Source organism: Adiantum capillus-veneris, chromosome 17 (assembly GCF_014529385.1).
Source record: "Adiantum capillus-veneris isolate H3 chromosome 17, ASM1452938v2, whole genome shotgun sequence".
NCBI lineage: Eukaryota > Viridiplantae > Streptophyta > Polypodiopsida > Polypodiales > Pteridaceae > Adiantum > Adiantum capillus-veneris.
In genome coordinates, this window is record NC_140947.1 from 89,014,924 (window position 1) to 89,042,741 (window position 27,818).

At 40.8% G+C, this 27,818-nt stretch overlaps 1 protein-coding gene and 1 pseudogene across 2 annotated transcripts in view; both read left to right on the forward strand.

Moving 5' to 3' along the window:
* Positions 1–22,915: 22,915 nt before the first annotated feature.
* LOC147437668 (uncharacterized) lies at positions 22,916–26,627 on the forward strand (annotated as a pseudogene). Its single transcript, XR_015184898.1, has 7 exons — positions 22,916–23,049; positions 23,835–23,863; positions 23,981–24,069; positions 24,162–24,236; positions 25,370–25,378; positions 25,489–25,596; positions 25,729–26,627. The product of XR_015184898.1 is annotated as an uncharacterized LOC147437668 (transcript).
* The window catches only part of LOC147437669 (uncharacterized), a 65,987-nt gene continuing 62,465 nt past the window's right edge, over positions 24,297–27,818 (forward strand). The window contains exon 1 of the mRNA XM_086486590.1: positions 24,297–24,439. The gene's annotated coding sequence lies outside the window, so the exon portion shown is untranslated. The remainder of the gene's footprint in view (positions 24,440–27,818) is intronic.

The following is a 27,818-nucleotide window of genomic DNA, read 5'->3' on the forward strand; positions in this document are numbered from 1 at the left end:
AATCTAGACCAATGTATGATAGGATGTAAATGATTCTTAGAGCACACATCTAGTATATCGGTGTTTTTAAGATGTATGATTGGAGATACACATTATAATTCTTACTTGACTAATTTTCAAAGAGAACATTGTTCAAAAGGGCAGACAATGGTGAACATCTTCTCATGAAATAGCATCTTTTGTGTTTTTTGGCAGCCATACATCGGTTAACAAACAAGAAGCAGTTTTCAACATAAAACATACAAATGACAAACTCGGGCTTTCACGTAGACTTCCTGTCTACTCAGAGAATGTCCAGCCAATGTTTGGAATAGTCTCTTATTGGTTTTTATACACTAACTTTGAAAAACAAACTACTAAGAAAATTTGGTCTTTAAAATAGAAAAAGGGTTTGTTTTACATTTCAATGATTGATAGAATTGCTTGGAAATGAAGTTGTCTTTATGATTTTTTATTTACTTTTTTGAGAAAAGGTTTCCAAAATGGCTTTTTGAAAAGAAAATCCTCATGTGAGGCTCCTACAAAAGGAGGGGCGGTCTACTTTTTGAAAAATGGGTCTACTTACAAACAAAACTCTGCCAAAATTTTGGCAAAATACAAGTAATATATATCTTATCCTTTATATAAACCCAAAATGAAGCTCCGTTTCTAACTTTTTTCTATCTATCTCTCTTTCTTTCTCTGTCTTTCTCTTTTTTATCCTCTTAGGCTCTCATTCTATCCACTTGGAGGGTAGATTTTCCAATTTCACAAGTAATCACTATGCAAATGTGGTTTTCCGCCTGAGTTTTCTCCAGCTACTATTAGAAGCTAGCATCTAGCATAGACCACTAATAGACAAGATCTGGTTTATGAAATTGTAATACAGGGTATGTTGCTTTCTATCAAAAGCCAAACTATGGGGGATATACCGTCCTTTGAGAAAGCGATCCCGAAAACGCGCAAGAGATGCTACTTATCCAATGGAAAGCCACATCCCTCCACCATAGTGATTTTCCTAAAGGATGCAACTCACTCTTCATCATCAAACCAGAAACAACCAGTGTACCAGTTGAAAATATGTTAGGGGAAAGTCTACCAAACAAACCTATTGTAGAAAATACTGTTAAAAACGGATCATGCCTGATAGAGAAGCAAAGAAAAAACTCCCTCAAAATGCATATAAGGAGAGTGAAGGGGTTTAAGGCTATGGGACAGCAATAACAAGCAGAATAGAATGTTTGGATTCCAGTCTTCCCATCAAGGTTGCCCGTGTTCTAACTGCTTTCTTGTGTTGGATGGTGGTAGGTATAGGTCTATTCTTTCATGGGTTCTGAAGCTCAATTGTTCTCCTACCAGAACCAGATGTACCAACAAAAAATAATGAAATTTGTCTTCTGTCTATTTTGTCTTTAGCTATTGTCTATTGTCTTTTATTCCTAATATAATTTGGTCAAGTGGCAATATATGGTTCTCTAAGAGGGGATAACAAATTTAATATCTCTCTCTCTCTCTCTCTCTCTCTCTCTCTCTCTCTCTCTCTCTCTCTCTCTCTCTCTCTCTCTCTCTCTCTCTCTCTCTCTCTCTCTCTCTCTCTCTCGTTGCGTTCATAGTGGGCTGGGGGATTCTTCTTGTCACAGATGTCCTACTCGGCATAAAGCAACACCACAAGCAAGCCGATTGCTTTTCCCATCCATTCTGGTCCTCCATCATTGTAGGTGCCAACGGCTGCTTAGCTTTTCACTTGGGTGCCCAACGGTCCCTAAGTTGATTTGCTACAAAGGGAGGGTGTCCATGGGCCATCCCCCCCCCCCCAACCTCTCTCCTATCCTTATCTATAAAGCCAAAAAGAGAACAGATTCAAGAGCAACCTACAACAAGTTTTTGCATTTTTATTTTGGAAATCCATGCAATGTATCGATAAGGCCGACACCAACAAATTATGGTAACTACAAAAAGTTACTACGAGTTTTTGATATCAAATCATTCTCAATGTCCATGTAAGTTGCACAAGGGTTATCTCCTTTTGAGGGGATCCATAGCAAGCTCAGAGAAGCTGTTGCAAGGAGGATTGTAGCATGATTCAAAATATATCAAAGCAGAAGAGCAGAGGATCGGCTATGCTACAAATCCACAATGAGTGGTCACTCATATGTCAAGGGATCGTGATGGGCTACGTTTGAGTGCATATATCATCTGAACTTGTATGCTCAAGTTAGCAAAGTGCAACTTCTTGGATGAATTATACAACCCAAGAATTTGCAGAAGCTGGGTTTCCTTGCAATGGTAAGTATCCCAATAGGGTTTAAAATTTTTCATTTGATTTCTAGTTGCAATAGGCACGAATGTTTAGCAACACTAGTACCCAAAGTTGGTCTACAAGGTCAAAATGTATTCTAAATTGTGACATGCAAAGGCATGTGATCTTATTTCAAAATGGTCACAGGGTTGGTAACAATTGGTAATGTTATCCAACTATAGTAAGGCAAGTACAAGCAATGCATGTGACTTGTAAGGTAAAGGTATTCGGCAGGGCCGATCAGTTATGAAAATTCATGAAGCTAGAAGGCATCTTTCTCTTTGGTTCAGAGTTTTGGATTTTCTAGGGTATGACTCCTAGACAAATTTGCAAAACTCGATGCAGTCATCAACATCCCAATGTCAAAATCCGGATCAAATCGGTTTTCAAGAGTACTTAACAACAGGTACATGCAAGAAATATTGGAGAGGTACGCTTTTTTATGCAATTACTATCAATATTTTTATGCCTCTAGTGTGGTATCATACTCGACAAAATCAACAACTGCTAAGGTTAATTTTCTTTTAACTCTATTTAATATGACAATGTCATAAGATGCACTACAATACATCAATTTTCAGTAGGGAGCACGGCTCTGTACAAAGATGCTAAGAACCGATTTGTGTATTACATGGACCAGTATCTCTTTAATGTATCCTCTTTGTGTTGTCAAGCAGAAGGGGGAAAGCAAGGCTTTTAGGAACACAACTTCCTACTTATTTTTATGCATTGGGGACATGGTTACTCCAAAGCAATTACAACTTGCCAGAGTGCAAGCAAAATAAGTACATGAAAGTACATTGAAAGCATAATCATGTCACAAGATGCTCTGATTTTTTGTGATAGGGGTGGTCATTACAAAACATCAATAAGTACCTTAAATATAAGTTTCAATTTTGAAATTATTTAATTGTGTAGGATATTCTACAATGCCAAGGTGACGAGCAAATGTTGCTCGATCAAGCAAATTTTGACACTAAACTTCATGCGCTATCTCTTGTACTATTGGGCTATCTCATGATTCTCAATAAGCTCCAAGATTTGGCAAGGCCATTTCTCTATGAAAGATACACTTTTTAGTGAAAAGCAATCAAATGTTGTTTTATCTCAGCTCCTTGATGATGCGAAGCAAGGGTTCAATTTAGGACATATTGCCTAGAAGCTTCCAAAGTTTGGAATATGCTAGTAGCATATGACTTTGGCAACATGTCTACCTACTTCTTGGGCTGGTATGAACCAAGCCATGAGGGCATACAAGGTACAACTGACAGCTCAAATTTTTCTAGTATACATAGCTATGAGCTAGATTCATCAATATAGATGGCTGTGAGCCTACTTCAAGTATGAGGATGACAAATGTAGACTGAAATTCACTCTCAAATGAGCAACTTTCTTTGAATTTCAGGATCACGGGCCATGGAGGGGCGGCAAGGTTAGCCAATTTCAAGTTGTCCTTGTTTTTTGTGTTTTGCCTTTAAATTGGACATGATTTAATTTTAAATGTGAAAAGCAAGTGCTTTAACAATTTTAATGAGAAGCAAGGCTTCCATTCCATACCACATTGCTATCCATTGACTTAGTATCAAGGATAATGACACACATGTTTGGCAATAAGAGGATATAAGCTCACAATTATGGTTTGCAATGACCAATTGTGATGTATCAATGCTAGTACACATCGTGCAAGGCACATATGTCATTTGCACACATTGTGGAGATCTTCATTGAAGCCAAGGGCTTATCACACTATTTTTTTGCTATGCATGCATGGCATGCCAGTATTATAGACTTTTCATAAAATTTTATATCTAACTAACCCAGATTATTTTCTCATATTAAATTGATCATTTTAATGTGGGAGAATATAGGAGAACAAGAGTTAGAATATAGACATGTTCTTATGGATCTATCTCAACACAGGGCCAAATTCAAGGGTCCAAATAAGCATTGATCTGTCAAAAAGAAATGCTAGCTAATGGAGCTTGAAAGACCTTAGGGTTAGCTTCATTAAAGACCTCCAAAGGTTAGTGTTAAAATTCCTTAAACCTAGGGCCTTAGGTTAAGCTAAGCCCATGCATTCGGTGTTTAATAATTAAGATGCTAGGCATGCTTGATGACTAAGGTCCTTGGCCAAGTTGGCCCTATGCTTAAGGTGTTTCAAAGTCAACCTGTCTATGCCTGAACTTAGTAGGTTGTGTAACACAGCTGATTTGGAAGATGTTTGAGGACAGATCAAACGGGCACCCAATTGGTCGGACACGTAGCCGGACATCACATTTGTACTCGATTAGTTTTCCGAGCTACTGTAGTAATACTCTGTGTAAATCCTAATTCCAGAATAGCAATCAATCCCCTGAGTTGTAATGTTGTGATGATATTTGTAAAGGTTCGTGTGAGCCGGCCACTGGCCATTTAGAATGCCCTAGGTATAAAGGTCAATAACCTTAATGTGAAAGGAGGCTTAGTTTTAGAAGAAGAAGGGAGCTCAAAAAACGTACGCTCAAGCTACGAGCTGCTCCAATTTGTAATTGACGCAACTAATGAATGGGTAATCAGATTTCAAATCTGAAAGTCGCATTGTGTTCCTCTCTCTTTGCTCTTTAATTTAAGTGTAAGCATTGTCAATTTTGTTGTGGTTCGCGACTACGCGTCTGTGAGCTATAATTGCAAATTTTTGAGTGCTTAAATCGCTGTTTTTAGTCGTTTTGACGATAGGAGAGTGTTCTTAGACCATAGGACGATAGTTCTGGATAGTTCTGTTTCAGTTTTTAGGACCTTTTTCATGATGGATCATGATTTTGGTACCTTGTTGGATTGCAACCAAACTTGCTAGGATAGTGCCCCTAGGTGTCCTAGACCTCCTCCTAAAGTTTCATTGCATTTCCATTCAATTCGAGTGCCGAAATGGCATGATGACCTAGAGCTGTGAGAAAGGACATAGGCAGATTTCCTTGATCATTGAGTGGTTGTTTGCTTGTTGAGCTAGTGTGTTTGCTTGTAAGGTTCACTTTGTGAGATTGACATTATGTTAGTGCTAGAAAGCTATGCTGCAGATGTCCGTCGCGGCGACCCGTTAACATTGGCGCCGTTGCCGGGGATATGATCCTTGGATGGTGAGTGACCTAGTGCGTTTTTAGAGCGTTCTTTTTCTAAGATTTGTCTCTCCATTTCATTTACACCTTAGCAGTGAAGCAGCTAGACAAGGGGTTTAGTGCTTGATAGAGTTTAGAAGTGGAGGACTTGCTAGATCTATTCTTGAGAAGTAAAGAGGGTTGTGAGTGAGATGCCAAAAGCATTTCATTCTTCAATTTTCTCTATGCTTTCAGAGTGCTCTACCGTTTTTCGTTACGACTTTATTTTGTACCGTTTTGTTTGTTTTTGTTTCATGTTTCATTTCAGTACTTAGGAGTAGGGTAAGTAGAAACTACAACCATCAAATTTGGGCTAAAAGATTGAGGGAAAAAAGGGTGAAAACCATATTTTGGCAAAATTGACCATAACTCTAAATTCTAAAAATTTTATGGTAGAGACCTCAAAAGTGATACAAATTCAAAAATTTGTGGATCAAGGGCATCAACATACTCTCTAGAAGCAATCTGGAAAGTTTGACAAGATTCTGTGGAGGAACATGGATCACGATCCATGTACCCCAGAAACCATTTTTGGTGAAAAGTGACTAGTTACATTGTACATCATTGGGAAACTTCTCTGATCAAGTTTGCTTGAAAGAAAAACTCAAAAATCACTTCAGAATTGGTTGTTAGGGCAAAAACAGCAAAACAGGCATTTCAGACACAACATTGGGCATATCTTGAGATTTTGGGATCCAAATTCAAAAAGGGGTGAGATTTGGCTTCTACAGGGCACAGAGAACCAACATAACAAAATTCATGAGAAAATGCTGCCAAACGTGGATCGCGATCCATGTACCTTTTTGACATTTGGGGCTAATATTTGACAAGTACATTCTTGATAACTAGTGGAACAACTTTGCCAAAAGGGACCATGTCAAAAAACTGAAAAAAGTTGGTCAAAATAGCCAAATACAGAAACTATTCAAAAGCCATAGGGCAGACAAAAAAACTCACTTTTGACTAGAAAAAAGTTGTCCAAATTCCAAAAGATTTGGGGAAGAGTGTCACCATCACATGGACTACAAGCTCACCAAGTTTCATGTCAAAATGTGGTCAAACATGGATCACGATCCATGTACCTCATGAAAAAATTTTGAATTTTTTTTGGCTGAGATTTGAGAAGTAGATAGCTGACACACTTTTCCCAAAGGAACCATATGCAAAAAAGTTGTAAAAAGAGGTCTAAAGAGCCAGAAACAACTCATTGTCAAAACTGTCGTAGCAGGCTGTAGCAGTCACTTTTGGTTGAGCAAAACCGATTCAAATTCAAAAAAATTTGTGAGCAGTCTACAAACATCATAAGCTATCAGCACACCAAAAATTCAAGTCCAAAAGTGGTGGAACATGGATCGCAATCCATGTTCCCCTGAGAAATTTTTAGACAAAAACTTTTCCAGCTGTAGCAGAGACCATTGTGAACAAAAGTCTCCAAAGAAATTTTGTCAAAAAAGTTCAAAAAGTGGGTGAAAAGAGCCAAAAACTGTTCAAGTGAAAACCCTAAAACAGACCTGTAAATTGACTTTTGCCTGGCCAAGAAAAGTCCAAATCACATAAAAACCATATAGCAGGGATCAGGAGACCAAGGCGAAGCTGTGTGCCAAGTTTTAGTGCAATCTCACACATAGGTACATGAATCGCGATCCATGTTCCTTTTTCACAGTCTGATACCAAACTTGCACCATAGCTAGAGGACATCACAAGGAATCTAGTGGTCTTTTCAAAAGTGAAATTGATATCAAAAACCTGTCCAAAAGCCCAGAACTGCGAAGTACTCTGTGCAAGTGCCAGAACTGACCTAACTTTCAATCCAGAGGTCCATTTTCAAAAATTTTGATACCATAGGACCTACTAGTCATGCTGATTCTAATGGTACCAAGAGAAGTCAATTTGAGCTCCAAACATGGATCACGATCCATGTACCCATAGTGACAGCTTGTGAGTCAGGTATAGCTAGGAAGAAAGCTTGCGAGCAATAGCATACACCTAGACCTGAATTTTAGTAGGTTTCCTAAATCCAAACTTTTAGGGTACCCAAAACTAGTTTTCAAAGACCAAAAGAGTCACAAACTCCTGATTTTTGAGAGACCTTACCATGGGCAAAAAGAGATAAGTTTCACTAAGCCAAGTTGGGCTTGTCAAGTACTATCTTATGAAATTTGAGTGAGTCTTGACCATGACAAATCATCCACCACCACGGTTCTCTACTCCACTTGGAGACATGAAAAATGCAACAAACGTTGCAATGCCTTCAATAGAGGGATTGAGAGAATACATAGAGGAGGGGCATCCTCTGGTCAACAAACCGAACGTGAGATTCATCAAAGCCAATAAATCCATGAGAGTGCTTACAGATTACACTTATGAGGGCTTGTATAGATTCACAAACGGGGATCCATATATCTTCTACAAGTGTGAAGAGCCCTATGCTAGAGGTTTGACCACGCATAAGAATCTCTATGCATTCACGTATACAGATGCCAACAGAGTGCAATTTTTGATGGTAGATAAGTATGGAAGAGAGTACAACCTTGTTGATCCAATTGACTTAGAACGATATACGTACAAGGGTACTCCGATCCCTACTTACTTTCAACCAAAAATGATGCCAGAGTACACTTCAGAGAGGATTCCACCGAGGTTCTCTCCAAGACGAGAGGAGAGAGCAAGAGACGTCTTTCCAAGAGACCACAAATTGCTAATCTAAACCCCAACAATTAAGACCATATCAAGTGGCTCAATGTGTCAAGACAAAATACGATGGATCGAAGGACCCATATGCTCATGTCTCACTCTTCAAACAAGTTTTGAGAGCTGAACAAATTGCGGATTTCCATACTCAGTATGAGGGATTTGACTTAACATTGGAAGGAACAGCCTTGACTTGGTTCCAACCACTAAATAAAGATGATTTTCCAAACATAGCACAACTCTTACAAGAGTTTTTAGAGGAGTTCTTAAAAAGGGGGATCAAACACAACACAGTGTCCCAAATCTATGCTTTCAAAAAAAAACCGAACGAAAGAGTGAAGGAAGCTTTGCTTCGCTTCAAACAATGCATAGAGAGATGACCTACACGAGAGCTACCGCAAGATGAGAGGCTATCAGTTCTCTTCATAGAGGGCTTGAGGAATGCAACTCTCAAAAAGAACCTACATTTGAAGGGATGCATGACATTTGAGCAAGTCGTTAGAGAAGCTCTATATCTAGTTGACAATTGCAAGGCCTACGGAGAGGTGACTGAAGATATAGATAACACAAATAGTAGTGCCTCATCTCCGAAGAGCGAGTCAACAATAAAAAGAGATGTTCAAACTCCTTGGGAACCAATCATTGATCAAGTGGTTGAGGGAGTGATTAGAAGAATAAACCAAGGCTACATAGAGAACCCGATTGTACAACAACCTCAATTGAGGATATGTAATACTTGTGGAGGGGATCATCCCACTCCATGGTGTAGGACTCAAACAAAGCCACAATGTGTGCTAGGGCAACAAGCACCACTTCTGAATGATGGGAGAGTGATAGTCAACTACGCTCAACCTATGCATATGCCACAACCCATGAGAAACCAGTACTCCATGGATGCGAATACGCTCATGTTCATAGCCAATCATTCATAGGAGTATGGTTCAAAGAACATCCTCACAAGGCAAGAACAACCATTAGTTGGATCACCAGTTGTAAAACAAGAAGGTCCATGCTATGAGTGTTGAGGTAATCATTGGGCACAAAGTTGTCCAAACAAGGGTCCACAAATTGAATTATTTGTATGCTATGAACGTTGTGGTATAGACCATCTACGCCAACACTGTGCTAAAAATCCAGACTACAAAGGGAAAGCAACAACGAATGTTGTAGGCGTTATACCTTCTTCAAGCGGATCCAAGGTAGAACCCACCATTCCTTTAAACGTGATGACTCGAGCTCAAGCTCAAGAAGCTGCCAAAAACAAACTAGCTGAAAAAGCCACATTGCCTATTCAAACAGAATTCGGAAGAAGATCATGGAAAGGCAGACGAGACAAAATGAAATTGAAGAGGTTGAAGGAGAAAGTGGATTTGGAAACTGAACTGAATCAAACAAGAGAGCAGCTTAGACAAGAGTAAGAAAGGAACAAAAACACAAAGGAACCTAAAGAGTCAAAGACTAACTCGGGAGGTTTAGTCTTGGTCGACAAAGTGTTTGAACCTTTGGATGCAATCTTGAAAGGCTAAAACCCAACCAAACCCAAGAGGATAGATGGCTAACATACCCTCATCCAGGGTATGAAAAAGAGAGGTTGCAAATGTGCAAGGAGCTCATCCAAAAGGCCCAAGCTCTTTGGAACCAGTTCTAGATGCTCCAAACATGGAGGTGCTAATCCGTGAAAAAATGCAGGAAATGGAAAGTCAAGGTATTGTAAACAAAGAGGAAGAGCCGGGAGTTGAGGCACCTTTAGATACAAGGGAAGTAGCCAATACCACAGATGGGGTGGGCTCACAAGCAATGATGCCTATTCTGGAGGTAGAAGAACCGTGGCCACAATCCTTGTGGAAATCAATTAGAAACCGAAAAGATGGTAGTGCTAAGCACCTATCCCTGAGATAAACATGAATCATGAATTTTTCCCAAGAGATATACGATCTTTATATGGGGATGTCGGGTCTGTCGCATCTGAAGAGAATAAACCACCCTCTCTAAAGACGTTGCCATCTTTCATAGGAGAACTTGAAACAAAATTGGAGGTGAAAATGGTACCATCTCAGTGGAAAGACACACCAAAAATGATGGATACCAAGAGCTTGCATGAATTGATGTCTTCTCCTATACAATGCACACTTTATCTCTCAGAGCTACTAAAAATTAGACCGCATCTATGGGGCCAAATGGGCAAACACCTGGAAAACATGGGGCTGAAAATCCCTTCACATGACCAACTTGCATATGAAAACATAGATGACACCTTGCCTAAGAAACCACAGACAAAGCCAGTACCAGTAAATAAGGTGGGTGACTACTGTGAAGGAGAAGAAGGAAACACCACCTTACCACTTGAGTACAAAGGACTAAAGACGGTTGATATATTAGATAGTGGGGCAGGAATTTCCATTGCAACCAAAGAGATATGGAAAAAATGGGGAAAGCTTGCTCTTAGGAAAACTTGAATGGAACTGCAATTAGCGGATGGATACACTGAGAAACCAATTGGAATATTAGAACAAATCATTGTATCCTTGTGTGGCATCGAGTATGAGCACACCTTTGCCATAATGAATTTTGACAAGAGCAGCGACTTTGATATCATATTCGGCAGACCATTCATGCGTCAGCTCAAAATGGTACAAGACTGGGGCTATGACTATATCTACTTGAGACACAAAGAGGTCACAACAAAAATCAGTGTCAAAGATCATAGTTATAGAGATGTAGTGCGAACCCCGGGGGAAGACTTAAACTCCACAACTGATTTGGAAAGCAAAGCGTATATTTGGATGTCGGAGCTCCTAAGAGTGGAAGTCTTAGAAAGCAATATTGCATCCTAGAGCGAGTAGTAGAAGATGACGCATATGTACCCGAACCTTTTCTAGAGGAGTTATTTGAACCCTTTGGATGGGATCAAATACTGGCAACTCTTGATGTGTGTGTGAATGAGGCGACCCTGACTAAATTTTGCGATGAAGATGGGTATGATATAACTCCCTTATTTACAATAAAGGTGTTGACGGAAGCTAATGAAGTTTGTGAGTGTGAAAGCAAAAAAGTTGAGACACATTGCTACATCATGGAGCATGGTTCCAAGGTGCAAACGAAGGAAGCAAAGCAACCACAAGAATATGTCATCATTGACATACCTGAAGAATTGACAAAAGTTGTTTCAAAGAAGCCGACTCCAGAAAAAGTGTAGATGAAAGCAGATGAAGGAAAAAAGTTTTCAAATTCAACGTCAAGCAACTGTTCAAAAAATGGAAGATCAAAAGAAGAACACGGACAAGGAAGAAGATAGATTGTCTCCTATGATGATCAAATTCAACATATGCGGAGAAACAGGACTCAAAATCACATGTATAGTTGTGATAGATCCAAAAGCGACAAAGAATCTAATGTCTTATGATACATGGATATTGATGGGAAAGCCGCCAATCACCGAGCTAGAGGAGATAGTGTACACAAGTTCTAAAACATGGATTCCTAGCTTTGGCATGGCAGAAGTCATACTCAAATTGAGTACTGGGGAGTATTAAAAATACTTTCCACATAATCGACTCCCATCACATCAAAGAGAGTCTGGTCTTGATAGAAAAATGGAGGAGCATCTTCTTTCAACAACAATCAAAAGCTTCAACAACGACAACGGTAAGACTCCATGAATCTTCTCAAATCCAGGCGGAGAAGAAATTGCCAACCATCACGGAAAAAGGTAAAGAAAAGGTAAACACTGAAGTATATCAACCTTGCAAGACGACTTTACCTTCAACGCACCTACATCAAACTTCCAATGAAGCTTCTACATCAAGAGCCAAACCATCGACAATGCAATGGAAACCGAGACAAAAAGTCTATCAACCAAAGTTTCCATCACATCAAAGCATTAGGAAGAAGCCAAATAATGTCAACCAAGTGTTGGTATCCAAAGAGAACATCAAAGTCAAAGACCCAGTTTGGATACATGAAGCACAAGTTCAACATCAACAAAAGGTGATAGGGTGGGTAGCATCAAATGAGTCAATCACTGCTCAGGGCTACTTCCAAGGAAACACTAATGTTTGGGCCAAAAAGCCTAAAGTAATCGCCTGCACCTACCCACCTCAACCAACGTGTTCTACAAAGAACAAGATGCACTATAAACGCAAGACAAACAACTCAAACAGAAGAAAGAAAAACCACAAAAGGCAGAAGAAAAGACCTTCCAAGCAAGAAATGCGACAAGTCTGGGTACGAAAGTCAGACGCTAGTCAAAGTACCCAAGAAAGACAGGTGAGGCAACGGATGATTCCAGTTAAGCTACTCAAAGCACAAGGATTTTATGAAGGTAACACACAAATATGGTTACCACAAATTGTAGCTCAATCTGGAACAGGTAGCACAAGCTTCTACCCCAAAGCAAGCAATGACAACCAAAAGCCAACAGAAGCCAATTACAACCAAGGCTGCTGCAATCTACAGATAGATACCTTGTCATCAATTACAAAAGGAAGGCTTTTACACTTGAAATCATCAGGTTTGGATACCGAAGCCTAGTGTCCATCAAATTATAGAAGAAGATAAAATGCCAAAGATGGTCACACAAGGACCAAAAACAAGATGGGTTCCAATTGCTAGTGGAAACTCAATCACAGAGAACCGACACATCTCGACAATCGCTTCTCATGGAAATTAACGCAAAGGCTACATCAAGCCCTATCAGAGCTGAAGGACTTGTTTTACAAATAAGTATCAACATACAATAAGCAAGTCAAGAGGAGCCAAAATATGCCAACCTACTCGACAAAATGGTGGCATCCAAAGACCAACACAATGGAAGAGGCCTAAATTTCAAGAACTTATGGAATTGGGTTTCTGGCCTTGAACAGGTAAGTCCAAGTCGCCATTAAAAATACATGGCATAAAAGTTAGATTCGGGCAGCTAAGCCACTAAATGAGCGAGGTGTTAGTCCCAAACCTTCATCTAATATTCTCTATGGTCTAAGCGTTTTAGTTATCCTAGGTACTGCTCAAGCTAGAAGAGTTGAGCATAATTATGCTGTGTCGCTCATGCTGGTATAGGTGAGCATAAGAGTCAAAGTCATTGTAGTATAGTGGTAAGTGAAGGAGGAAGTTCAAAAGACATTCATGCACTCAACACAGTGAGGAATGAGTGGAGAAGCTTCTACATAAAAAACCCTTCTTGAAAATGAGTGGAGAAACTATAAACGCTACATTTGTTTCTTGAAGCACCCATCAACTCCATCTCTTACGTTGCATGCTTTTGTTCGACAAATCTCTCATGTGCATATAGAGTGTCCCATAATTGGCACTTGCATTATACACTCTTCCTTTGTTTCTCCCAAGCACTCACCTTGCATGACAGGTACTTCAAGTCCAAATGCTCAACTCCAATACGAGCGTATACCAAAGGCACTTTTTTCCCATTGGGTTTTTTCCCTTTGGTCATCCAGGTTTTAAGACCCTAATCTAGAAACCCTCATTATCGACTTCTTGTATGTATTTCTTCTACATCAACAATAAGGAAATGTCTACACAAATCAATCGACAACAACTTGGAGCAAAACTACAGGTCTCCATATGATTATCAAGAGAATCTTTTATCTCCTCCAAGGTCAACAGCAAGGCTCCATCAAACAATGGCAAGTCAAAGAATGGCCTACAACAACAAGCAATGAAAAATTAAGCAAGCGAGCTATCCACCACAATCAAAAGTAGCTCACACAGTGCTTCAACATTGGTGACCTATTGCAGACAACTCAAATTGCAGTGGACATGGAAAACAAACCCAACATAAAGTCCACGCCATAAAGAGGATCTATTCTACAAACTCAAAAATAGGAAAATCCCTCTTCAAGGCGGCGAAGAATAGCAACAAAGAGGAGAATGTGCAACAAGAACAAACGTTGCATGAACAATCAAGCTCAAATCACGTATCAACAACACGACATATATGAATGACTCAAGGAAGGGGGGAGTGTCATCAACAACAAAGCGCTTCCCAAGCTGAAGTCCAACCTCGAAGACAAAGCTGAAGACAACCCTATGACAAGACTGTACAAGGTCATGTCAAGTGACGACACAAATTAGGAAGGGGGGAATGTTTGAGGACAGATCAAACGGGTGCCCAATTGGTCGGACACGTAGCCGGACACCACATTTGTACTCTATTATTTTTTTGAGCTAGTGTAGGAATACTCTGTGTAAATCCCAATTCCAGAACAGCAATCAATCCCCTGAGTTGTAATGTTGTAATGATATTTGTGAAGGTTCGTGTGAGCCGGCCACTAGCCATGTAGAATGCCCTAGGTATAAAGGTCAATAACCTTAATGTGAAAGTAGGCATATTTTTAGAAGAAGAAGGGAGCTCAAAAAACGTACGCTCAAGCTACGAGCTGCTCCAATTTGTAATCGACGCAACTAATGAATGGGTAATCAAATTTCAAATCCAAAAGTTGCATTGTGTTCCTCTCTCTTTGCTCTTTAATTTAAGTGTAAGCATTGTCAGTTTTTTTGTGGTTCGCGACTACGCGTCTGTGAGCTATAATTGCAAATTTGAGTGCTTAAATCGTTGTTTTTAGTCGTTTTGACCATAGGAGAGTGTTCTTACACCACAAGACGACAGTTCTGGATAGTTCTATTGCAATTTTCAGGACCTTTTTCACGATGGATCGTGATTTTGGTACCTTGTTGGATTGCGACGAGACTTGCTAGGATAGTGCCCCTAGGTGTCCTAGACCTCCTCCTAAAGTTTCATTGCATTTCGATTTAGTTCGAGTGCCGAAATGGTGTGATGACCTAGAGCTATGAGAAAGGACATAGGCAGATTTCCCTGATCATTGAGTGCTGGTTTGCTTGTTGAGCTAGTGTGTTTGCTTGTTAAGGTTCACTTCGTGAGATTAACAATCTCATAGAGTCTCCGTGTCCCATCCGAGTCACTTTCCCTGAGTATTGACATTATGTTAGTGCTAGAAAGCTATGCTGCAAACATCCGTCACGGCGACCCGCTAACAAAAGCGCAAGCTAATGACGAGCAGAGAAATGCCCCTGCACAAAGTGCTTGAATGGGGGATCTATGAAAATCCATGAATAACATGTTACTCCAAATGCGAGCCATCATGGTTAACATTCAACAACAAAGATATACATGCATGCTTTTGTGACATCTAATAGAGTTACAACAACCATGCATGTCTGCATGTGTGTGTGTGTGTAGGGTATCTTGTGTACCTCGGCATGCAGCTAAAGATCTTCCCCGAGGATTGTGAGTAGCACTATACAAAGATGTTTGCAAAGACTGGAAACACCAACGTGTATGCAGCTCACGAGAGAGAGAGAGAGAGAGAGAGAGAGAGAGAGAGAGAGAGAGAGAGAGAGAGAGATTCACGGCAATGATTTATGATGTGTGTGTGTGTGTATGTGCGCGCGCATTGGAGATGATACTTGTGTTCATCGGCGTATGCAACAAGAGTACGATTTTCAAGGGATGTCAAGCAGGGGACCTCCCCAAGGATACTGCATGTTCATGCCATGAACTCCGTAGCACATGTAAAGGAAGTTCCCATGAAGGGATTACTGACTAGCTGAAGGATGCCTTAAGGGGGATGCTCAGACAAAAAGCTATGAACAGTAGAGATCCCAAAGGGGTCCTATTACAACTTCAAGTGGTGGGCTAACAAGGAATCCCTACAGGTACTCAGCACGCAGGTATGCTAGAAGGGGAAAGACAGAGATTGAGATAGTGATATATGACCATAATATAATCGTCAAGGTTAGGTGAGACTATATAAATCTACAAAAAATTAAAGGAAAAGAAATTTTTGAATCATCTGCCACCTTACGTGTGGTTGTATACATGCTGAAATCCAAAAAAGAGTTGTTGAATAATTTAAAGCTATCCATGTACTCACATCACAGCTCATGTATTGCCAAAAAGACAGTCTCCCATGCAATAATCCTTCAACTATGTTCCTCCATCTGGGTAGATGAGCATACCCCGGATAGGTAATGTCACATTTGGCTGACATAGAAACCAACAAGATAGTGCTAAATTATTAAAGAAAATCATATCCTTTCGAGTAAATATGAGTGTTGCAACCAAGATAGTGCTAGATGAGATCATGATCCTGAAGGTGTGTATGGATCGATAATATTAAGCATGTGAGTGTGTTTGTGTTTGAAGGATTTGCATGTTTAAATGTGTGTGTGTGTGTGTCTGTGAAAGTGTGTTTGTGTATGCATGATTGTATGTGTGTCATATGTTTTTGTGTGTGTATATGCATGTGTGTTTGTGTTTGTGTGTGTATATGCATGTTTGTGTATGCAAGCTAATTGGGGAGCTCCATTTGGAGCTCCATAATAACTCCATTGGAGCTCCTCCATGCCTTGAAAGGCATGATGAGAAACAAGGATGCACTGCCTTCTCATTCTCCCTTTCAAGGCATGGCGGAGCTCCATTTGGAGCATTAATGGGGCTCCATTGGAGCTCCTTCATGCCTTGAAAGGTATGATGAGAAAGCCGCATGCACTCTGACTTCTCATCATGCCTTTCAAGGCATGGGGGGGCTCCATTGGAGCTGCTAAGGTGGACACACACATGCACACACACACACACACACACGCATGCACAATAGCACATTCCAAGCTCGACCTTTGGTGTAGGGACTACACCCCTTACAATGTTTTGAGATTTGCTTCAAAAATTCTAATTTTCCTTTAAGCACTAGAAAAAACCTATGTTTAGTGCAATCCAACCTATGAATTTTGAGATTCATCTTTGAATTCTACGTCAAACCGAAGGTGAGAGCACACACAAAGCTCTAAGAAACCTAGCATAAAACCCTTCAAAAATAGATGAGAGTTGTTGGAGTTGCCTCCCATTGTTCGCATTTGTTGAGGTCCTTCCCTGCCTTGGGCTCGCACCCCTTCTACCTTGAATTCGTTGCGGATCAAACTTTCCCAATTATATCAATTCTCGATTTCATAGTTATCGATGTGGATCGGTCAAATCTTGATTCTCGATTGTGGATTCCATCAATTGTCGCTTTGTCAATTGTTGATTGTAAGACCAATGCTTATTCTCCCTCCCCTCTCTCTCTCTAGTGCCGGTGTGAGAGCCCTTCCACCCTCTCTCTTTTTGTCTAGCACAAAGTTATAAAAAAATATTATATTAGTTTTGAAAAAAAACCCTTGAAAAGTCAAATTTTTGAAAATTGGATTTGCATTGAATCAAACAAGGTGAAAATTCACTATGGCCTACATAAAGCTATTGAGGAACATTTCATAATAAGTCATTTCTTTGTGAGAGAGAAAAATAGAAAGTGACATTAGTATTTGAAACATGTGGTATCACAATAAAATATTATGTTTTTGGGAAAAAAAAGGACAACAATGAACTATTTACATTAAAATATACTTCAAAAGCATAAAAAATAATGTTTGACACTATACTCAATGTCCGGATCCCTCTTTAAAGAGTCCCTCTTTAAAGAGAGAGGTACCAAATGTCAACACCCATGCCTAAAAGAAATAATAAAAGAAAAGATTATTATCATTAGCTTGCCATGTGGCAATAATCTGCAAGCTTTATCCAATGGTCCAGAGATGCACCCAAAATCCATCCTAAGTTGAACATAAATCTTTGGACTTTTCATGACACTATGTTGAGTGCATAGTCTTTTGGCTTTCCATTTCCATAAAGCTTTTCACTTCCTATAGCTTTTTTTGGCCTGAAGAAGGCCACAAGGGGGTGGTGGAGAAATGGTGCAATTTCTAAGCCATTGATGTGGAGGTTGCCGATGGTGAACACATGTCCTCTTAGCTTGAAAAAGAAAGTTTTATAAACATTATATCTTCTTTGTAAATTGTAAATGGGTCCTTACATCATTGTAATTTGGCATCTTCATTTAAATCTCCCTTGACTTTTCTTTTATCTTTGTTTATTTGGACTTCATAAAAAGGCCTTTAGTAGTACATTTATAGAATTTTGATTTTATGATGTGAAATAATGCAATATTTTGATTTGTAAAAGAGTTTTTTCATTTAGACCTCCTAAAACGACAGTTCACAAAAATGTTATTTCAATTTTTTATTCTTATTAAATCTACCTTTTCTGTAAGAAATTATTTTATCATTATCTTTGCTTATTAAATCTACTTTTTAGTTTGTAATGGAGTCTCTTTGTTTTGTCGTTTTTGTTTTAACTTTTTTACTTTATTGTTTTTATTTTACTTTTTTACTTTATTTTATTTTAAAATGCCAATGTGATCTTTTCCCCTTGTTTAAGTGGGCCCATCTAACAGACAAGGCATCTCTACTACTTCTTTAAGGAGTTTGGAAAAAATAAGTGTCATCTTAAAGGTGATTCCACTTTTTTCATTTTGAAGGTCATTAAAAAACTCCAAACTTTAACCTCACTATTTGTTGACCATTTCACCTCTATTTAGGTGTGTGTGCATTTGTGTGGAGGAGACTAGGGACAAAGGGAAAGTGCATTTCTCATATCCATAATCCGTCATCAAAGGAAGTGGTGGGGGCCATACTGATCGGTAGTTTGGTTTGAAACCGCTAGTTTCTAATGCCCATGTTATGGGCATGCAGACAACGTTTATTCTCTTCCCAACCAATCAATGGCTGTGTCGACGGAAGTCACCTGTCACACTGGGACGCTGTCCATGTTTCCCCAGCTTAGTAGGCCGTCCAGCTCAGTAGAATGCTTTTCCAAAAATGTATCGGCCTCCCATGTCCGCCCAACTTCAACCCCAACAAGAATCCTGCAGTTTGATTGGACGCGTAGCAACTTTTCCAATTTCTTGCACGCGCTTAGTGTGACATCAGTTGTGCTAGCTGCTGTAATCGGAACTCTCCTCACACAAGGGCATGCTAGTCATGGTCATCCAACCAACTCATGATGGACACGTAGCCCAGTGTGCCTAATTATATGTGTCTATGGACATTACAATTCTATATTGAAACAATACAATTGCACAACTGATTAAGACCTACTTTCAACGATAAATCTTCCCCATCCCCCCTTACCTTCAACAGACCATCGTGACTCCTCACCTTTTTTTTTTTGCAAAACTCACAATTGTGAGTGATTGTATTAGAATGCCACCAAGAAATATACAAACCTCAAGCTCATGCCAAGCCTTGAGGGGTAGATGGTTACATCAACAGAGCCTCGTTAGAAGTACCTAGTAACGTAATATTACCAAAACCTTGATCAGATGGCGAGAGCTGCCCTAAGCCAATCCTCTGAGTTTTGCTTTTTATCCATCACATATATCATCTCCTTACTTTCTTGTACAATCTCTAAGAAGCTAGTCGCCAGAGAGGTCCCTATCAAATACACAATAGTCCCTGACCAATGCTAAATAGAACACCACTACAACCAATAGTAATACGATTTATAGGGAGCTACCCTTGACAATACAAATTAACATAATAAGACCATGCTTGTCTACCATAGGCCACATGACATGCATACTCCCATATTAGAATCAACAAAACAAGAAGGCCTACTCCAACATACCTAAAGCAATTTTCCAATCCAAGGGAGTCCAAGCACTCCATCACCAGCTACCTAGGAGCCATCCAACAAAAAGCTTGAATTTGCAGAGACAAGAACTCTCTACCCAACATCACCACCTTTTTGACACCAGAACCATGAGCTAATCGAGGAACCTCACCCCTTCATGAGCAACCCTCCGATACTACCATACTAAATCAAGCTTGTCACACTTTGTCTCGTATGTCAAGTTTCCATAGCAACAAGTCTTCAAAATCCTCTTGGGGAAGAGGTGGGAGGAGTCATCTCCAATGGAAAAATTCAACAAAGGTTGGGAGGGAAGGCAAAATAGGGGGAGGCACCACCAAGAACCCTCCATCGTAGCATACCTCCATAGATCAAATCACAGTCAACTCCTCTACTCGCCACCACTGCACGATGTCAAAAACTTGTATAGAGACTTGTCCCTTGCCACAGAAGTTGCCTTCGTGATTTTCATCCCTTCCAAGATGACAAAAATCCTAACAGAGTTATAGGTCTGCCACACTCACCCTAGCAATGGATTTTCCTCTCATCCTTCTCTAAAAGCACGAAGTTTATTTGTATATCTTAAGTACTCTAATATATATATATATATATTTATCTATTTTTATTTTTATTTAATTTATATATAAAGTGCTCTCAAAATTTAGCAAATCATATAGCTGGCTCGAAGAAGTTCTTTACGTGGTCAAATCACACTTTGCTTCCTACTTCCTGCATTTGGTGTTGCCCATGGGTACTATGGCTTGGCATTTTTACTCAAGAGAACTGATGTAGTTGTGTGTGTGTTTATGAGAGAGAGAGAGAGAGAGAGAGAGAGAGAGAGAGAGAGAGAGAGAGAGAGAGAGAGAGAGAGAGAGAGAGATTATCTTGTATTTGCACACTCAGTAATAAACTATTTGTTGTGTGCCTTGAGCTTCTTCTCTATCTCCAAGCTACATGTGCATTCCTGCAACATTAACCGCAAACATCGGTATTAGAGTAGGCTGCATCCCCCTAGGCATAGTCACCAGCATTGCCAACACCCCTTATTCATTTTCTTTGATTTGGGTGAGCTTTGCTAAGCATTAGTAGCTAGTCAATAAATACTTTGGGCAATCTCTAGGGTTTGGTGTGCTCAAAATCTTGATTCGGGCTCATTTTTGCCACTATCACTAAAAGTATTGCATATGCAATTTCATCATTTGTACAAAATTATGTCCATCGTAAACTTTTTCCCTATAGTTCCCTAACACTTTTTAATTCAATTTTTACTTAGTTCGGGCATTGTCTAGATCAGGTTTAGTTTTTCACTATGACTGAGAGCAATGACATTTTCAAGATGTTGTCTGCTGATGATAAACTGGATGGAGACAACTATCCATTGTGGGTTTACATCATGTAGCTTGTACTTAGTTCCAATAACGTATGAAACATTGTTAAAAGGTTTTTATGTATACCCAACTTTTGTGGATTCAGATCCTATAGAGGATGTTGCTCGTTTTAATGGATTTGCTTCTACTGCTCATGTTGTTTTACCTAAGCTAAACATGCTCATTGGGATAGTAAAGACATGTAGGCACATATGTTCATTGTGATTTTTATCAAGTGCACCATTATTGCTCACATTTGTTCAACAAAATAGGCTTGGAAAAATTTAGTTGGATTGTAATGCAGGCCATATTGAGGCAAAAATAGCATATATGTGCAAACAACTAGAATCAAAGATCATGCACGAGGAAGATGAAATGGACATTGTTCTTGCTATGTGAAAAATATTAATGAGCAACTTATTGCTACATGTGAAGTCATTCCTAACCATTCACTTGTGTAGACTGTCATGAATGCATTACCAGATTCTTATTAAACTTTTTCTTCAACTTTGAGGCTTGTTGTATACCCGGGGGATTCACTATGGATTTCCGTATGGTATCACGTGAGTGTACAAGAGGGGGGTTTTTAGAGTCCAGACATAAGCGTATGCAATAGGGGTAGCCCCCCATTATTTCATGCTCGTATCGTATGCATAAGAGAGGGGGGGACCTACCCCGCGGGGGGGGGGGGGGGGGGGATATTAAGTGCTTATGCCATAAGACACATGCCCTAACAAGCCAATTAAAGTATCTTTCACATGAGGGTGTTGTTATTGGTATTTCAAAGAGTTAATTTACTCCACTAGCAAACTAAGATAGCTATACCAATGAGAAGATATGGTAGCTTCTAGATTTTTTGGGGTCGATGCTACCATAAACTTGACTAATATTCTTCTATGTAGCCACTAGGCATCAATATCTTGGACATCCAGACCCTCATTAGCCTCTTCAACATCATCATCATCAATACCACCATCTGCATAGCCTTTGTCTCCACATCTGAACCCTCATTTTATTTCTTGTTGTATTCTTGCACATCATCCAAGTCACTATTCTCTTCTTCTTCTTCGTATGCAAACTCAATAGCAACACCAATGACATGATCAAGAAATTCTCCTGCACCACGATACCAACTTTATAACCATCATTGTAATCTATAATAAGTTTCCCAATCTTTGCCTGTGCGTGCATTGTTTAGTAGCTTTTCAAACTCTTTCTTATCATCTAGATCCTTGATATTGTCAGTCTGAAGGACAACTAGAACTTTATCAGCTACCCTATGTAAATTATCTTGGGGTTGATCGCCATATTGTTGTTGTATGAGGTTCAGAAGGGCTTCCATTCCTTGAGTGGGGGGGCCTTAGTCATGGGATATGCTTATGTATCACCAAGTTGACTTATGTATTAAATACTTTAAAGATTCCCTCTTACGTATCCCCTAACTAAGGTCCTCACACTCATCCCTTGTGTGCTTTATGCTGAGACTAGGAATGGCAGCAACATTGCATACACATTGCCAAACGGAGCTACAGGCCTTGTTGGCAACCAGCTTGATGCCATTTCGAGTATGCTTTTGGATGGGGGGTTTGCTTGCTTAAATATGGTGGAGGCATGCCCATCCCATTTCAACCAATGAGAGCTTTGTGTTTGACTTGTTACTTGGTGAGTCAAAGGTCCTTTTTCCAATATCTGAACGTAGCAACCACCACGTGACATTAGATTTAAATTAAAAAAAAAAACATCACTGCCAAACTTCGCCTCGCCGTGAAAAGCTACCAGGTGAATAAAATAAAAAGCGCACTCTACGTTGCATTGCAGTCGCAGATCATCAAGTTGAAGGGTACGTCGCATGCTTGCCAACGTGATGAGGACTCCCAACGACAAGTCTACAGATTAGTAGCTCTTAGGGGGAGAAAGCATGGCCAACATGATGGAGAAGATCGGCGACAAACTGCATATGGGCGGCCACAAGAAGGAGGAGCCCCACACTGTAGGAGCCGCCCATGCGCCTCATTATGCAGCCCCCCCTGGCTATGGCGCTGCATGGCAGAGGTCTCGTTCTAGTGCTACTGAAACAGTAGATATCAGATTTCAATCAATGATCAGTTGACCTAATCTAGAGTCGAATCACCAACACTCATTGCCTTCCCAAGTCGTTCAGCACATGCATATGTCCTAGTGTATTCTATAGATGTTATATAGCAAGGCCCACCAAGCAAGACTAGTTATGAAATGGTGATGCATGTTTTGGATAGGTGCCCACTTAAAAAGGGATGTGTGTAAACACCCTAAATTTAGAGTCCCCTGTCTAGTTCTAAAATCTGAGATTTCCAAATTCCACTCAGTTCACGATCTGGTTTTGAACTCAGAGCGGGAAGAGAGTAGGCCTACTGTGGGGGCGAGCGTGGTTGTCACTCTCGCGAGCTTCAGTGTGCAATCTACCATGGAAGAAGTTCGGAGAGCTACAGGTAGGGCCATACTGCAGGGGTCGCCATCTGCAGGGCAAGAGAAACCGCTATAGCAGCACGTATAGGCCAAGGTGCCATTCAAGAGGGGGCGCCACCCGCAGAACGAGCGAGGGCCGAGGGGAGACGCTCTCTGGACAAAGCTGAGAGGTAGCTGTGTCCCAAAGCTTGAGGGCTAGCCAGAAGCAGAGCAAGAAGGCCGAAGCTGAGAAGAGAACAGAGTGAGCGTCAAATGCTCAGACCAGAAGAGGGGAGAGTACTGCAACGTGGCAAGCTTCAAGGGGTTTGTGAAGACTCGTAATCAGTGAACTCCATAAGCAGAAGGGGGTGCGCTACAAGTGCAATCTACCATAGTCGACAACTTGCAAGTAGCGATGCACTCTGTAGACCACATGGCTCAAGTAATCTCTCTCTCTCTCTCCCTCTCTCTCACTCAGCGGCATGGACATGGGTTTCTTGATTCTCTTGATTGTAGGGTTTATTGCATGATTGCTGAGAGCTTTTTCTATCTTACATAGGGTATTGTTGCTCAAACTACTTGCAATGTTTGCGGTTTTTGTGGTCACAAGCTTGCAACTGGTATTTCACAAGTCAAACTCTGTCACAAGTAAGCTTACCTTTCATTGTAGGGGTTTTTGATGTTCCATGCTTGTTTCATATTATGTACATCTTGTGGCATAAGTTTTTTGCTCTATCTAGATTTTCAGGAAACCCTTTGTGAGAGCAACAGTGCAGATTGTGTCCCTTCACCAAGGTCCCCGCCAGGACCCAACGGTAGTCCCCCTTCCCCCCATAAAATAAAAGCAGCATTGGAGCAATTGTATGAGGGGCTGTAGCTGGAATTTTGGTGGTGGCCATTGCTATTTGTATTGCTATCTACTACTGTTGTTTCAAGAAGAAACCCCCTGTAGAGAAGGATCCCGAAGTCGATGTTCCTCGAGAAGGAGTGGAAATAAATCAAATATATGAAAACTCAGGTACATAATTTAGTTCTCATTGAGACTCTCTCCACTGCATGTTTCTTTGTGTTGTTTCTTAAAAGGGCAGATGCAATGCACAACTCATTAAAGGCACTCTCTGAATAACAAAGGGATGCTGCCAGTAAATCTTAAAGCATGTTTCTCTGTTTTGTTTCTCAAAAAGGCAGATGCAATGCACAGCTCACTAAAGGTACTCTCTGAATAACAAAGGGATGCTGCCAATCCTTAAGAGTCATTTGGGTCATGTTTGTCTTTCATGGCTTAGCAAGAAACAACCAAGAATAGAAGGAAAGCCTTACCAAAACAGATATTCACAGCGTCTGTCTTCCCGAGCTTTCACCGCCGTCTATCGTAGTTTTCTATTATGACATCTCAAAGGTTATCATGTCTTTGAAAGTCCCTGCTTTGTATCAAGCAATCAAAACTACATTTTCAGCATTAAGGTTAAGGTCGCTAGAGTTTCTACATGTAGATTCGACAACCCTTCCTAGTGTACCTCACGAGGGCGTAAGGACAATTGCCACTTCAAAAAAGAAACACTGGTCTCGTTGATTTTAGTAGAGATGATTGCAATCAGACGGAAATGCCAACCAAACTCTCTTTACTTATTACTGAGTTTATATTAGTTAAGGATATGTGTGATGAACAATGTGATGGTGCAAAGCAGAGTTAAAAGTACTCGTGGGTGAAATATCGTTTTTGTTCTGCCATTGGCTTTCTATTGAGCTTCTTGTTTTTCTTTTCAAACCACGAGCTTGCTGAGGGTGACCACTCACTTGACTTTTTTCTTCTTCTTTTTCTTTTCATGGATGCCAATTCTCAAAAAGGCTATGCCGAAGCTTGTTGTTCAAGAGTTCTCCTTTGAAGAAATCAAAATTGCCACAAATAATTTCCGAACCAAGCTTGGTCAAGGGGGATTCGGTTTAGTGTACAAAGGTTTCCTTCAAGAGTGTTTTTTTCATGATTGCTGAGAGCTTTTCTTGAGTGTTCGATAGGATGGGACAACCAGATGCAATGACTATGATAGCATTAATTTTTGGTTATAGCCAGCATGGGTGCACGACGGAATTTTTTGAGATCTTCCAAGGAATGCTAGCCAAAGGTCTGGAGTCAGATGACTTTGTTTTGTCTAGCTTGTTGAAAGACTGTTCAGTGTATGCTTGTCCATTGTCTTGTAGTGGAGATGGGCTTTGATGAGGATGCCATCGTTGGAAGCGCTCTTGTTGACATGTATGTGAAATGCGGCGATATTTTAGATGCTTGCAACGTGTTTAGCACTATGCCAGGAACAAAGCTGCCGTTATGGAACTCCTTGACTGCAGGGTTTTCATTGTAGGGGGGGCAAGGTTTAGTGTCGAGTTATGTCGAGGATTTGCAGAGACAAGGTTTGAAGCCGGAAAAGCTGGGGTTTGCTTGCTTGCTTTCTGCTTGCAGTAGATTGGGTTAGGTGGGCAATGGCTGCATCCTTTTTCAACGGATGCACAAGAGGCATGGTGTTACCCCAACAATAGAGCACTTCACTTGCATAGCAGACCTACTGAGCCGAGCAGGGCTAGTAACACGAGCAGAAAGGTTTGCTTCAAAGCATGCCGGCTCCCTCAGACACTGTTGGGTGGTCTACTGTGTTGAGCCATTTTAGGACATTTGGCGATGCAAGGGACGCTTTGCACTCTTCTTCTGGCTTACATTCCAATTTAATGCACCACACATGTTTCAGTGATTCAACAAAGTCTTTAACCTTCAAGTTTCCATAAGCGATGGCGAATGTGATACACGCACCACTTTCGAGAGGGCAGGCTCCGGTGAGCACCAGCCCACGTTTCATTCGAGTTGCTTTGCTTGGCGAGTGATTATGCACATGTTCCTTCTCATTAGCCGGTGCTAGCTAAGATGGAATCATTGGACACTGGGTAGCGGGGCAGCAGATGAACAATATTCGTATAGCAACCAACAAGGCAGTGGGGTGAAGAGTCGCTCTACAATGCAAGGATTGCAATCGAATGACTTCAGTTGGCTGATTGCTTGGACTGAGTTTATGAGGTGGATACGTCCTCGTCACAGAAGTTGTGAATGCACAAACAGGTGCAAAAGGCAGCCAAATCGGTGCCAAGTTCTGGGAGGTGGTATGCACAGAGCACGACATTGATCCCACAGGGTCATACAATGGCGACGCTGACGTGCAACTGGGGAGAGTGAATGTGTACTACAACGAGGCAAGCTGTGGGCGCTATGTGCCTCACACCGTGCTCATGGATCTGGACCTCGGTTGAACCGCCATAGCAACCAACCCCCAGCATTTTCAAGATCGCCATCAAGGCTGCAGGAAAACAGCGTTTTCAGCCCTCTATCGCATCAGACAATCAGCATTTTCAGTCCTCAAGTGCAGCAGCAAAAACACAGCCACATCCCTGCAGATACTCAGCATTTTCAGCCTTGAATCGCAGCAGCACCATCAGCGTTTTTCAGCCCTAAAAATGCAGCCAGACCTGCGTTTTAACTTTTCAGTCGCCCCAAAACAGCCCCAAGTTTGGCAGATTTTCAGCAAATAGAAGACCACAGATTTCAGCCCTAAGGTCGGTATCATCATCCCCGTCGTGTCACCGACATAGTCCTAGACTAGCACTTTCTGGCAGAAGAGGCAGCAGGAGCTTTCCGCTCAACAGGCACCTTCTCAGCAAGAACCCGCAGAATCCCCAGCACCCTTGGCGTTTTTGGTCCCATCCTCGCCACACATCAGCCCCAGCGTTTTTCAATTTGCATCATCGCCATCATCACCAGATTGCATAGCGTTTTTGCATACCATCAACAGTACCAGATCCCCTAGCGTTTCCATTGCTGCCATCACCGGAAGTTCTTAGACAGCCTAGCGTTTTTGCTAGCGATAGCAAATCTGCCAGCGTTTTTGTTTTCAGTCCATTCTGCAGTAGAGGAACAGCGTTTTCAGCCTTCTTGGACAGTAGCAGATCCAGCCCTAGTTGGTTGCAGAAGATCCCCATTTTCAGCCCATAAAAACATAGCCAAAACAATCATTTTCAGCCACCGAAACAGTCCCGAAATTCAGCAGATAGAAGACCACAGATTTCAGCCCTAAAGTCGTCATCGTCATCACCGTCGTCGTCATCGGCATAGTCTCAAGTTGCATCAGTCCATTGCATACACATTGTACCACTTTGTGCAATCAAAAGTAGACCACTCTCGCGGACGAGAGTGGGGCCTTCGGAGGAGGGTTTTATGTCTCTGGTGTCGTATCTCTCTATCTCTCAGTCTCATTCACTTGCACGCACAATGTCCATTCACTTTGTTTGTGATCATAGCACTTTCCATTAAGAACGGAAGGTTCTCCCTTCCATAAGAACTAAAAGGAACCTTGAGCACA